Source organism: Pholcus phalangioides, unplaced genomic scaffold (assembly GCF_987345545.1).
Source record: "Pholcus phalangioides strain wild (caught in Gottingen) unplaced genomic scaffold, Ppha-v1.0 ptg000018l_1, whole genome shotgun sequence".
Taxonomy (NCBI): domain Eukaryota; kingdom Metazoa; phylum Arthropoda; class Arachnida; order Araneae; family Pholcidae; genus Pholcus; species Pholcus phalangioides.
Window position 1 is genome coordinate 4916312 of NW_028301611.1, and position 12797 is coordinate 4929108.

The window sequence follows — 12797 nt, forward strand, 5'->3', positions numbered from 1 at the left end:
AATGCGGCACACTTTCGTTAAATAATTATTGGGGGAAATGTAAAAATTAAAACTTTTGTTTTATCCCTAACCGAAAAATGTCAATTTGTGAAATTTGCGGAGCCTCTTTCTGTCATACCGAAAAAAAAATTCTGTCAAAATTTAATGAAAATTCGCTGGAACATTTGTGATTGAATATAACAATATACGATAATATCCTTAATAGTTTTTTCGCACTTTTTGCTTCTTCAGATTCTTATCAATTTTTCAGAATTTCAACAAATTTCTGCAAATAATGTAAATAATGTCAATAATTCAGAAACAGTGTAAATTCAAAATTATTGGGAAAAAAAGTGAAAAAAAATTCAGAATTGATGAAGAAGATTGAAATGTTTCATATTTGACAAAAAAAAGAATTTACAATTAATGAAATTCATATTTAAAAAAAAAAAATTAAGAATTAATGAAATAATAATAATTAATAAGTGACGGAAAAAAGTAATTCGTAATTAATTTAAAAATAATTCGTAATTAATGAAAAATAATTCGTAATTAATGAAAAATAATTCGTAATTAATGAAAAATAATTCGTAATTAATGAAAAATAATTCGTAATTAATGAAAAATAATTCTTAATTAATGAAAAAATAATTCTTTACTAATGGAAGAAATAATTCATAATTAATGAAAAAATAAGTCAGAATTAATAAAAATTGAGGTTGGGAAATAAATTCAGAAAATTGATGAAAATTTGGATTTGAAATAAAATGAACACAGAATTGATGAAAATTCATGTTTGAAAAAAAAATTCGGAATTAATGAAAATTCTCAGATTTGAAAAAAGGGAATTAAGAATTTACGAAAACCAGTATTTGAAATAAATAAATTTGTTCAGTTTTATTGAAAAAAGAAATGTTTTCAGAATTAATGAAAAAATAAATTTTAATGAAAGGAAGGATTTTAAAACTGTAGAAAACTCAGAATTAAAGAAATTTTTGTCAGTATTAATGAAAGATATGATTTCAAAACTAATGTAAATTCAGAATTGAATAAATAAAGGTTTTCAAATTTCATGAAAATTAAGAATTAAGGACAGAAGTGTTTTCAGAATCGATTAAAGTTCTCAAATCGTGTAAATTTAAAATAAGTGATTTCAGTATTTACAAAATTTCATAATCCATGAAAATCCTAAATTAATGAAAGATATGATTTCAGAATTAATTAATACTCGGAACTAAAAAAAAAAAGAACCAGGTTCAGAACCATTGAAAATTCAGACTTAAAGAAAGAAATTCTCAAAATCAATCAATAAAGCAAATGATTTCAGAACATACATGAAAGCTCACAATTCATGAAATTTCTAAATTAAATGAAAGACGTGATTTCAGAATTTATAAGTATTCAGAATCAATGAAAATTCAGAATTGGATGAAAAAATATGTTAATATTTAATGAAACTTCCGAATTGATGAAATAAATTGTTTTAGAATTAATGAAAATTCAAAATTTACGAAAGAAATGTTTTCATAATCACTGAGAGAAATGAAGAATGTTTTTAGAATTATTGATAAAAATGTTTTCAGAATCAATGAAGAGAATGTTTTCAGAATCAATGAAGAGAATGTTTTCAGAATCAATGAAGAGAATGTTTTCAGAATCAATGAAGAGAATGTTTTCAGAATCAATGAAGAGAATGTTTTCAGAATCAATGAAGAGAATGTTTTCAGAATCAATGAAGAGAATGTTTTCAGAATCAATGAAGAGAATGTTTTCAGAATCAATGAAGAGAATGTTTTCAGAATCAATGAAGAGAATGTTTTCAGAATCAATGAAGAGAATGTTTTCATAAGTAATTAAAGAAGTATTTTCTAATGAAAGATATGATTTAAGATTCAGAATTGAAGGAAAAGAATTCACAAATCAATGAAAATACACCATTCCTAAAATTTCAAATTTAATAACTAAAATAATTTTTGAATTATTGAAAATTCACAGTAAATTCGAGGAGTAATATGAATTATTATAAATTCGGAATTGATGAAAGTCTTTAATGATTTAAGGGACTTCTGTTTGTTGGCCTTTGAGACGCCAATGATTCCAACAATACTTGAATACCCATCATGAGTGTCCTAAATGCGATTCCCGAAAAGGACAAAAGGAAAACGACGAACAATCTCTGTCGGAATTGACAGCAACGGATCCGAAACGGTACCTCATCTTGCAGTAGAGAAGAGTTTTGTGTACCGAAAGTACTGGGTACGGCCAATTCTTAGAAATTCCTTCGGTCAATAGGGAAGTAAAGGCGTAGGTAGGAGAAGGACACTTTCTTTTCTGCTTCTCCCTCTTCTCTGTGTCCACAACAAACTGAAGAGAAAAGATTGTTTTCCCCCCTCGGTTCTTTTTCTTATTCCTAGAATCTCAAGATTCGGTGGAGACTTTGGCTAACCATAAGTTTGCTCGAAGGCTTTTCCCTGCACAGCCAAGGAAATAGATTTCTCTTCGAATGTTTCCGAATGCCATTCGAGAGAAGACAAACTTCATATTCCCCCCTTTTCTTTTATATTACTGCTTAATACTGGACAGAGCGGAGGTTTCTTCGAGGAAAATCGATGCTATACGTCTACCAAGTACAGTACAGTCTCGCTTATCCGACATAAACGATCCGGCGGAACGTCGGATAAGCGAAAATGTTGGGTAATGGGGAGAGGTGGTTAAGAAAAAGGCTATTAATCGCCAAACTATGTTATAATTATGAACCTAACAATTCTGTTTTACAATTTTGCTTTGTAATTTCAACTTTTAAGCAACACAACACAACGTGCGAATCAAGACACAGACGCATACGCATTTACCAGACAATAAACCGATAAGCACACAGCGCCATCTATAACAGAGGGACACCGCACGAAGCTCGTGACGTCACTGAAGAAGGTCACCTCACCTATAGCCATTGGATATACTACACAAAAGGGTAAAGATGGCGCATGCATCGGTCTGCTATATCCGATGGCTATAGGTGAGATGACTTTCTTCAGTGACGTCACGAGCCTCGCGCGGAAGCCTTCTGCTATAGATGGTGGTCCATCAGACTACATCAAACTACTCAGTAGTCTAATGGTGGTTAGTGAGTTGTGGCAGTGAGTGAGTGAGTGTGGGGGGGTGAATAACAGACACATGAGTCATAGTTTAAACGGGTGCGCCAGTGCACAGTCGGGAGTAACAAAAACTAGACTATGCTCGCAACTCGCAGTTCTTATTGCCGATATGGTTTGTGTGCGTGTTTTTCTTTCTTTTGAGGTGGGACGTCGGATAAGCGAAGATCGGATAAATCAGACTCTACTGTTCCAATGCTTCTAGGCAAACTTGAAATAGAAGAAAATCTACGCTGAACCCGCTTTGACATGTGACCTTGAGAAACTTGACAAAATGTGCTCCGTTGTGTAACGTTTTCGTATTTCTTGTAATATTGCAGTGAACACAAAAATTGATGTTTTACAGGAGCTATTGAATTCCTGACGGGAGTGATTTTTCTGTGCAATCAATATTCAATCTTCAACAGTGTGAGTATGCAAAGAAACTGTGGAAAATGTTTTCTGGGGCCGAGTCCCCTCATTGATATGTTACCTTGAAAACGTTAAAACAGCTTTGCCCAAGGGATGTGTCCCTATAGTGTGACTTCCTTGGAAAATAATTGATATTGCAGTGAATACGGAATATGTGCCTCACAGGTGTTTTTGAATTCGTGACGTGGGTGATTCTTTTGGAATGAATGTTCAATCTTCAGCAGTGTATTTACTTAGGCTAACTAGAAACAGATTAAATTCTTTGCTGAACCTTAGTTGGCACCACACGTTAGAGAAAACCACTTTGGTGTTTGGATGTGTCTCCTTAGAGGCTACGGCTTATTTTCACTCTTTCTTTCATTGCAGTGAATACAAAAATGGGGTTTTGCAGGGGCTATTGAATTCGTGACGTGAGTGACTCTTGCGTAATCTATATTCAATCTTCAGCAGCATAAGTATGCAAAAAAACTGTGAAAAATCTTTGCGGAGGCTAAGTCCTCGTTAACATGTTACCTTGAAAAGGTCAAAACAGCCTTGCCGAAAGGGATGAACCCCCTATGACTTTTCGTATATTTATTGATATTGCAGTGAGTACAGAATATGCGTTCTTCAGATGTTATTGAATTCTTGACACAGTGATTCTTTTGGAATTAATGCCAAGTCGTCAGCGGTGTATTCACTATTTAGGCTAAAGCTAAAAACAGATTGAAATCAAAATACATTTCATTCGCTTGATTTTAAAAGGTGACTTCTGTAGTGTACAAAGACTAGTCCCCTTTAAAAACCAAGCTATTGATTTTTTCCCATTCGATTGAGATTTCTGAAATGCATTTAAACCCTTTCAGCGGCAATCCCGAGAATACTCGTCAAACTTGATCTGCTTCATTTGTGTCACCTCGAGATATTTCGCCTTCTAAAAACGCAATGAAGCTATTTCTACTTTGTAATAAAACGTATTTTCCATTCCTCCCCCTCTACAACCAATCCTCCGCCAGTGGGCGGAGTCAGTTCTTGTTCAATGTTAGATAAGAAGAAGGAGCGAGAAAATAGCGAAAGAAATATACGCTTAGTATATGAATAATACTAATGTGTATATATTGTTTGTAATTTGTGTTAATTGCATTTTTAATTGGGTTGCTGTATTTTTGAAACATATGACAACCATATTTTTATGGGCATCTTTTTATCAGCCACCTCGTTGGGCATTTTGCCTGTTGTGGCGTTGTATTTGTATTTGTATTTGTATTTGTAAAAGATTTTTCTTTACGAAAAAAAGTATTTCTCTTCCCATAAAGCCACACACACTTGTTTTTGTATCATAGTGAGGGAAATAAAAGCGATGGGCAGATAAACTTTCTTGCTGTGGGAGGAAAAGCAGTTATCTACTCGCAATCTCAGAAGTAATTCTTCTCAAAATACGTGCCAGTTAGGGAGGGTTTCGCAATGCGAATCTGAATGAACGAAATCGAGCTCTAAATTAAAAAATTGAGAAAAATTTCCATCATCGGACTGTTAATATAATTGATGGAAATCACAATGTTTAGAAAACTTCTCTAATGATTGGTACTTAACCACACACATGGGGCACGAGCTTTTAAGTAGAAATAGCGCGCATTTCGCTTACGAAAATATTACTTAATGCAACTTCTAGATTGATATGCTATCGTATAAGGCTCTTATGTACAGAGCTCAAACATCGATCCGAAATGCATTAAATAAAGTGTAGCGTAAATATATATATATATATATATATGTATATACGGGCGGAATACAGCCTTTAATGCATCACTCGGCTTCGAAAGAAAAACAAGACGCCATGTAAATAACCGTCTAGAAAATTTCTCATGAAGATGGCGCGACTTCGTTTAACATGGTGAGTAAGAGGAGAGGATTTTAATACTATTTTCATATTCAAACAGAACTCCGATGTATGTGCTCAAACACAATTCGGGCCGCCGTAGCACGTATTGGAGAGAAAATCGTGGACATTTCATGAAGACAAGCAGAAACTCTTTCGCTCGGTACGAAGTATACGCATACATGACAGCTAACCGTTAACGAAAGAAAAAGCATATATTTTATGAAGTGTTACCGCCTCTCTCTGCTGCAGTATTAAACGTCAACTCGCTGCTCTGAATATGAAAACATTAGTAGATGGAGCGAGAGGCTTGAGGAAGTGAATGCATTATGGAGTCTTGGATGGGCGAGCGAGAGAGAGAGAGAGAGAGATGGTATGTTTCTCGCTCGTTAAACCCGGAGCTTTCACCCTGTGTTCAACAACCAACCAAGAAAAGTTAATAACCCACCTCCAAGCCGTGTACGTCGTCTTTCCAAAACTACAGATAGATAGACAGAGAGAGAGAGGTTATAATTTACCAGTCAAACAACCGTAAAGGCAATGTCCTCTAGAGCAGCAGTGGATGTTTGCGATTCCCCGCATAACGTATGCGTTGACCCAGTTGCTGTAGGTAGTGTTTGTCGAAGGAGTGTCTCTTCCCGAAGAGTTGGTTGTTCTTGGGGGAAGACATAAATGCCGCTTTTCAACCATTAAACGGCAGTCATTGAATAAGAGAACTTAAAAGATAAAGATGCCTTCAATTTTTCGGATCGGATCTGGTGACGGGTGAGATTTGTGGCGTTATGTTGCTTGGAGAAGGCACTGTGTCCGTTGGAAATGGATTTGAAATGAAAGGCACGTCTCTCAATTTTCATAAATATCATCCTAGACGTGTGCTTCAAAAGTCCCAAAAACATCTTCCAACTCAGTTTATAGGGAGTTGATTACTTTCTTGTGTGTGTGTGTAGTGTTTGCTACCTTTCCCCCATAACATGAAAGTCACTGCCCTATAGGACATATACCATTATGTAATACTTCTGAACATTAAAGTCACGATTGGGAGCCCATTATGTGACACCTCTGAACATATCAGCCGTTATTGGGAGACCATAATGTGATACTTCTGAACATTTAAGTCAATATCGAGAGACCACGATGTAATGCCTCCGAACATTATTGAGATATATGTGTGACACCTATCAATATACGCCCATTATTGAGAGATCGTTGTGATACCTCTGAACATTTAAACCATTAAAAGACAGTCATTGAATAAGAGAACTTAAAAGATAAAGATGTCTTCAATTTTTCGGATCGGATCTGGTGACGGGTGAGATTCGTGGCGTTACGTTGCTCGGAGAACGTACTGTCTCCGTGGGAAATGGATTTGAAATGAAAGGCACGTCTTATGTTTCAATTTTCGTAAATATCATCCAAGATGTGTCTTTCAAGAGTCCAAAGCGCCTTCCTGTAATTCAGGTTATAGGAAACTAGTTACTTTCTTGCAGCCATTGGTACTTTTTCTTATAGCATGAAGTTAACTGCCGTATAGGAATTGAGAGTCAACTCAATCTTGGATCTTATCTCTAAAGGTATCTAATACATAACGCGCGTGAAAAACATAGTCGATCTAAAACTTGCCATAATAACCTCTAACATAAGCAATATTATCTACTACTTTACCGCACATTAACTCCGGTCATATATCGTCATACGGCAATTTCCAACCAGTGGAGTTGGTTGGGAAATGAAGGCTCCATCCATCGGTGGTCGCCCTAGGCTCGGTAGGTAAAGAACTTGCTTCTGATCTTCTATGCCTGGATTCGAACCCATGGACCTTCATAGTGGAAGACGAGCATCTTTACCACTGCGCCACAAAAAGTGATGCCAACAGCACGCGGTGTTCCCAGGTGGTCACCCTCCCAAGTACTAACCGCGCCCGATGCTGCTGCTTAACTTCGGCGATCGGACGAGAACCGGTGTTTTCAGCATGGTATGGCCATTGGCTAAAGCAAGCAATATCTACTGACAATACGAAACCTGGCACGTACATTCCATAACACATCCAGTTAGTTTGAAGAATAGATGGTAGATGATAGCACCATAGCAAGCATTACTCAGAAACAAGCTTCACGTTAGGTTCACAACTCATATACGCGCACATTCCAACATCTACTCATTCGTTTGAAATTCCTTAGAGGAATATAGACGACGTGCATATGTGGTTTAGTAGCAGTAGTACATTTCAGCAAAATAAACGGCCATTGCCCGAAATGCGGCCAGTTCGGAAATTGACTGATTTTGACCAATCCGATTTACAGAAATGAATAGTGATTTTTCGGGCATTGGGTGACCAATTCCCGAAGTGGCTACTACTACTTGACCTTACAGGCACGTCGTCCATATTCATCCACAGAACTTCTAACGAATTGGTACATGTTGGAATGAGCGCGTACGTGTAGTGAAACTGGCGTGAAGTTTGTTTCTGTGTAGTGCTTGTTATGTGTAGTGCTGCCATCTGCCATCAATTTTTCTAACTATGATTGACGTGTAATGATTGAATAATTGAATCGTTGTAGGCCTGTTGCTCCCGAAGTGGCTGGAGATCCCTGGCCAATGTTCCATGTGCTGATGTGAGACACCAAATCCTTTTTTTTTTTCATAGGCAACGTGTGATACATGGCTATACATAACAATCTGAGAGAGGAAAAAAAAGGAAATTTGAGAGATTGAGAGAAACTATTTATATAATAATAGAGACAAAACGTTTTTTCTGTCAAATTTTGGAGGAAAAAAGTGATTACCGTATCGTGACCCAGGGCCGTACAACAACTGTCTCATCAGGCGCTGGAGTCGGTATCAGCTGGCGTTACGCGTGACGTCATCACCTTGCAGAACCAAGTGTGCCCGCTTTGCTACCTTGTCAACTACGGTAGTTTGCGCAATCTCTGCACTGTCCATTTTACTGAATGGTTTCCAAAATTACCTTTTCTATTACTGTCATTGGCTTGCTTCGTTCAGCTATTTGAATATTTTAAAATAATAAGTCTTGCATGTAAATAGATTATAAACATAACACCCACACGTACCATTGACACTAAAACAACGCCATGAACGAGAGATCACTCATTTAAAACAGTAAAATAAGCAACTAAAATTTAAAATAATCTACTTACATACGGCACGTTTTGTAAGCTGATGTCGTCTGCGAGGAAAAATGTAGCAAGAGCCGTGACGTCACACACCAGCTCCGAGACCACGCCCACTGAGCCAAGGAAGAAATCGCAGCATCAAAAGAGCAGATGCAACAGCCCTTACTATATAGCCCTGATCGTGACCGCGATATGATGGGTTGCCATAGCTAACACGGCGACATAGTTACCACGATAAAATACGCCAACTAGGCGATAACACCGTCTCCCCCCCCCCCTCCCAAATCATCCAAATCATGGATTTTCTTTTCGGACTTTAGTCAGCGATCTCCAGCCACTTATCGAACTGGTTGGCCGAAGCCCGAAATTCGGACATTGGCCAGGTCAATTTACGACAAAGTTGGCCAATCCGCGAACTTTCCGATTTCGGGCTCTTTGGCCGTATCATATACATCTAATTCCTACTAGACAAGACATCCCAATGCATACAGACGGTAAAAAAAAACCCTTTCATCACATGGCATTTAGAATTATGACTAAATTTCCCACACACACACACACACACACACCTTCGGAGACCATTATTTTCGCAACGATTGCCATAATTATTCACGAAGGGTGGGTTGTAAGTACGTATCCGCTCCTCCCGAGTTCCTTTTGTGAGAACCAATCTAGGCCTCTTTTGTTCTTGATAACTACTCCACTTGGCTACATTATGTGAACACATACGGACCTCCTCTCCCCCCCCCCAGAAAAGCGAGAGCGGGGGGGGGGGGAGAAAGGGAGGTCCCAAGTCTCGGGATAAAGGAAACGCGATATCTTATCTACTCGGTATAATGAAAGGCATGCGTTAGGACTCAAGGGGGTACGAGTCCCGGTAATTACCGGAATTACCTGGAGCACTGCCTATAGTCTCCTCATTCCCACCAGGTTTTTCCTGTCTGCTTTTATTCTAAGGGTCACGTTGAAGAGTTATGTGTGAGTCAGCATTGTATCTGAAAGATAGGGTCCCTTTCTATGTCTCTGCGTTGTTTCCTGTAAGGGGTCTGGGCGATTAAAAGCTGTTCATTTTCCGGAATATTTTTTTTTTTCCTTTTTGCTGTTCTCTTGAATAATAATAATCTTGGCCCGTCTCTTTCTCCAAATGAGTTCGGGGAAAAAATGGAGAAGGGAAATGGTATTTTCCCTCTCCTTTCCCGTTTGTGATCACTATTCGCTCTTCCTTTACGTGGCCGTAAATTTAGGATTTTTCTGCTGATTCCGCTGCTAATCAAGGGCACTCTCCGATGTATCAGGTTTCCGAATAATTACGGTGGATTCCCGATAATTTTCTGTTGAATATGCTTTTATTTTATTTTTGGTAATATTTCGAGAACCAATTCCAAATTGGTTTGCGGTGAGGATTGTGGTACTTACTTTCTTGGGGAATCATTACATCATCTGAATACTATTTTCGATGCCAATATTAGGAAACGATCTCCGGTTTTAATGAGGCGGAGAGTAAAGAGGGTTTCTGGAATATTTTACTTTAATGAATTATTTCATTTTCTTTTTTATTTCAGTACATAATGTTAAACCTGTATTTTGGAATTTGTGGCTATTCAAGAGGGAAAAATTTTCGTATGTAGTAGAATTTCGACTATCTGGCTTAGTCTCTTGGCGACATGACGTCGCCAGATCATCCGAGCTGTCACCAAACTTCGCCAAGCTTGTGTCCAATTTGGCGTTGTTTACAGAGGATTGCGTTAATTTTCATTTTTACATAAGATAATGGCTATTTACAGGCGGAAAACGACATAAATGAAAAATAATAACTATTTACATAATTTTCGTAATAATATTCATATTCTTGACTTCCTTTTTCTTAAATAAGTAATGCACTGTACGCGTTTTCGTAATAAATCAATTCATCCAAAACGTACAGTGCAGTACATAGCAAACATTTACATTATATACAGTCAAACCTAGTTAGTGCGTCACCCGGTTAACACGTCACTCCGCTTACCTCGTCACTTTTTGGAAGTCCCGATTGTCCTCAGGTAGGAATTGGCACAGCTATGACTTACTCCGTTTAACGAGTCACTCCGCTTACTAAGTCATATCTTTGCTCTCCCAAGAGGTGACTCATTAACGAGGTTTGACTGTATATACTACTGCCAAAGCCCGAAGTGTGGCCACTTCATAAATTGGCCGACAGTTTCGGCCAGAGTCAAATTTTGAGAAATAATTCGAGCTTTGGATAGAAAACCCTAGCCACAGTTTGATGTGTTGATGTAAGAAGATCCGATAGGTGCCAAATCCATTTTTTTCATCGCCAACGTGTGATACATGGCTATATATAGTGGGAGTATTGAAATTGCTCTACGTGACGGGAGAAAAAAGAAAATTTTGAGAGAAAAACTATAAAAAATAATAATGTTGTTATATATATTTTTTTTTCTGTTAAATTTTTAAATAAAAAAGATCCCCCTCATCGTGATTGCGATGTAAACATGCGTTAGCTATGGAAACCAATCCCCTCTGCGGGTGATTGGTTTCCATAGCTAACAGGGACATAATTATCATGAAAAATACACCAACTTGGCGATGACCCTGAATCATGTCTTTTGTTATCGGGCTTTGGCCAGGGATCTCTAGCCCCATCAGCCAAGTCACATTACAACGAAACTGGCCAATTTCGGACTTTGTGAGTAACAAATACATTTGTGTATAAAGTACGTTACACTTATGTATAAAGTACTGACCTGTACCAAGAGGTCACAATAGGAGCTGTTTTTGATATTGAAATGGTGTTTTTGATGGTATGGGGGGGGGGAGGGGTAGGAAGTGAGCATTTATAATACTCCGGTCTATCCGGCTTTCCTGTTATCCGGCCCGCTCTTCCATTGCATTCGGCCGTGTCGTCCGAATTCCACTGTAATTGAATAATCAGCGAATTCCCACGGCTGTATGAAACGCGTTTGGATATTATCATTTAAAAAATAAATTTATTTCGTGAAAACTGATATTTGAATTTCGCCGTAAAAAATATTAATTAAAAAATTAAGTATATTTTTAATGAAAAAAATGAGGAAAATACGTGAAATATGAAATTAGGATAAATTTTTATGAGGCACCGATTAACATTAGTTTTCTGGAAATTTCATCGAAATTTTCGTGAGAATTAATTTTTGTTGTGAATTAATATTGTTTTAATAAAAATCTCAACATTTGAAAATATCTGTGTAAATATTTTTAAGAAATTAATTAACGAAAGTTGAAAAAATAATAATAATACGATTCATCAAGAATTTCGATTGAGTAAATTGATTAAAATTTTTTTTGAAAACGAAAACTTGAAGTCATTTATAAACAAGAATGTCTTAAAATATTATATAATATTTAAGAAATAGTTACCTAAGCGGAAAATCAAAATTTTAAAAATTGAAATTTAAAAAAAAAAGTAATTCCAAATTTCCGAAACATATTTTGGGGATTTCAAAAAAAAATTTCTTTGAATTTTTCTCTCTAAGCAAAAATTAAATATTGAACCGTTGATAAATTCTAAGAATTCCTTCTACATTAAATAAATGCATTTTAGTTTTTGAAGTATTTCTTTGAATATTTCAAATTGCAAAAAAATATCGATAATTTTTTTCGAATTTTTATGCATTTGTAAAGAATTTGTTTTTAATTTCAGAAATAACAATTTTAATTTTGCATAGTCAATTTTTTCCCTTTTTTTCGAAGCTCTTTTCGAATTTTCTTGAGAAAATATTTCTTTGAATCTCGCACATCAATAATGTCTCATTCAGATATTTCTGAACAATAATTCCTTTCAAATTTCTGAAGGATTTTACATTTTCTCATTTTACCTTTTCTCATTTTCAAAAAGGTCTCTTCGCGTTCTCCTAAAGTCATTCTTCCGCTTTTTCGAGGCTTAGTTCGTCCTGGACTAGAGTATGCTGTAAGGTTTTGGAGACCATACCTACAGAGGGACATAGACTTGGTTGAAGGGGTGCAGAGAAGAGCTACGCGTGTCCTTATTGGCACACAGTGCTTGAGTTATGAAGAGAGACTTCATTTTTTGAATGTTTTTGCATTGGATGAACGCAGGTGTCGAGGAGATATGATCGAAGTGTTCAAAATTTTCAATGGGATGGATAGGATGGACCATGAACTTTTAGTAACCGCCAATCGACTGCTTTTACAAGGGGACACCAGTACCGATTGGTGAGGGACAATGCAAGGTTATGGTGCCGCAGGGAATTTTTCTCTGACAGGGTT

General features: G+C 36.7%; 1 protein-coding gene and 1 non-coding gene across 2 annotated transcripts in view; one reads left to right on the forward strand and one right to left on the reverse strand.

Moving 5' to 3' along the window:
- The window catches only part of LOC149071604 (semaphorin-1A-like), a 293307-nt gene that overhangs the window by 40302 nt on the left and 240208 nt on the right, over positions 1–12797 (forward strand). The window lies entirely within an intron of this gene.
- LOC149071605 (5S ribosomal RNA) lies at positions 7265–7386 on the reverse strand. The gene has a single exon (XR_016194671.1). It is a non-coding gene; the product is annotated as a 5S ribosomal RNA (ribosomal RNA).